Source organism: Rutilus rutilus (genome assembly GCF_951802725.1).
Source record: "Rutilus rutilus genome assembly, chromosome: 10".
NCBI classification, from domain to species: domain Eukaryota; kingdom Metazoa; phylum Chordata; class Actinopteri; order Cypriniformes; family Leuciscidae; genus Rutilus; species Rutilus rutilus.
In genome coordinates, this window is record NC_140215.1 from 4,382,501 (window position 1) to 4,384,168 (window position 1,668).

A 1,668-nucleotide genomic window follows, 5' to 3' on the forward strand; every position below is an offset into this window, starting at 1 on the left:
ATGGTGGAATATCTATTGGACCAAAAACATAGCATTCACAGACATTCCAGTCTATAGGGGCCAAGACACCTTCTGGGTGGGCACGCAAAAATGTACAGTGAAGTTTTATTATCTGTCGTATTTCATTGCATTGTGTCTGAAACACTACAGGACATGTTTCCTTGCGCAGTTGCTTTTCTAAAAAAAAAATGTTTTATCGGAAAAGCTCAACCACTGATGCTCGATATCAGCTGCATTTTTTTGAATGTGAAATGCAGATTATGGACGTCTAACAAGAGCAGAGGCCTTAACACATTCTTCACATAATATTATGCAAGCAGATTTCACAGCACCAAAGACTTATTGAAAGTATTTTCTCCATATTCCCTTTTTTTTTTCTTTTTTTTTTTACAGTGGTCTTATTTTTTGTGGTCATTCCTGTTCTGCAGCACCCTTTGAAAACTGAATATTCTTGTGTTGTAATTTTAGGGAGTATTTCTATAAAAGGGTTTAGCAGACTTTCAGGAATATGTTCGGGTCAAAGTCAGCCACTTCAAGTGTATTCATTTTAATTTGATTATTGTGATTATTAACAGTGGCAAGAACATTAACAAGGATGGAAATTCAAAGCTTAAGTAGTGAGGGATTGATATTTAGTAATATTAAGGGGGAAAAACATAATTAATCACCCAATGAAACAAAATCTTTTTGTTTTGTTTGAAACCTGTTAGAGCAAAATAACTGGAATAATGTTCGTTTTTTATTGTAGAAGTGCAGAAAAACATGGCAAAAATGAGAAGTAAAATCATTTGATGTAGTTTAATATTTTATCCAGTATAATAAGAGACATATATGATTGAGACATACAAATGTGCTGCATAACAGGACTGACAGAGATCAGAGATTCTCGGTCAAACATTTTAAATGGAATTTCAGTGGGATATATTTGTTTTTAGCCATTAAATACTTTTTTTTTTTTTTTTTTTTACCAAATTTCAATATTTTGTGTCTTATTATAGGTGTCCTTTGTATATTTTGATATTTTGTGAATATTTGCTAAGAGTTATGAACGCGAGACTCTTTTGCGGTCCCACGGTGAGTGCCACAGACTGTCAGCAGGGGGCGCACTAACACAAGCGTCTGCCTGCAGATCATCGAGTCAACCGCAAAAACAACAGATGAGAAATCTATTGATACTTTTTAAAATTACATCAAATGTTTACATCAGTCAGAAAAATTGTGCTGAATATGGCTTATAAACCATGATGTTGCCTTGAATTGATGTAGATCAATGTTCTTTGTTTAGAATATATTTTGTAAAGAAAAAAATTGTAAGAGAGTGTTTATGAATTACAGAAAAGTTATTAATAGTTCCTATTAAAGATGGAGAAATGTAATATGTTTGATGCTGTTATCTATCTATCTATCTATCTATCTATCTATCTATCTATCTATCTATCTATCTATCTATCTATCTATCTCTATAGCATCCATCCATGCATCCATCCATCCATGCATCCATCCATTCGTCTGCCTGTCTGAGACTTTTTAAGGCAAGGGTTTGTCAAGCTATGAATCAGAATTTGCCTTGACAAACTTTTTCCCACTTAGAGATTTACGACCCAACAAGGAGCGCTTTAACAAAGAGAATTTTTATTCAATACATACCGTTTAAGTAACGCACAATAA

The 1,668-nt window shown here is 33.3% G+C and overlaps 1 protein-coding gene across 1 annotated transcript in view; it reads left to right on the forward strand.

Moving 5' to 3' along the window:
- The window catches only part of galnt3 (UDP-N-acetyl-alpha-D-galactosamine:polypeptide N-acetylgalactosaminyltransferase 3 (GalNAc-T3)), a 20,811-nt gene extending 19,443 nt beyond the window's left edge, over positions 1-1,368 (forward strand). Inside the window, exon 11 of the mRNA XM_084421176.1 lies at positions 1-1,368. This exon is cut by the window's left edge and continues 257 nt beyond it. The gene's annotated coding sequence lies outside the window, so the exon portion shown is untranslated.
- The last annotated feature ends 300 nt before the right edge of the window (positions 1,369-1,668 follow it).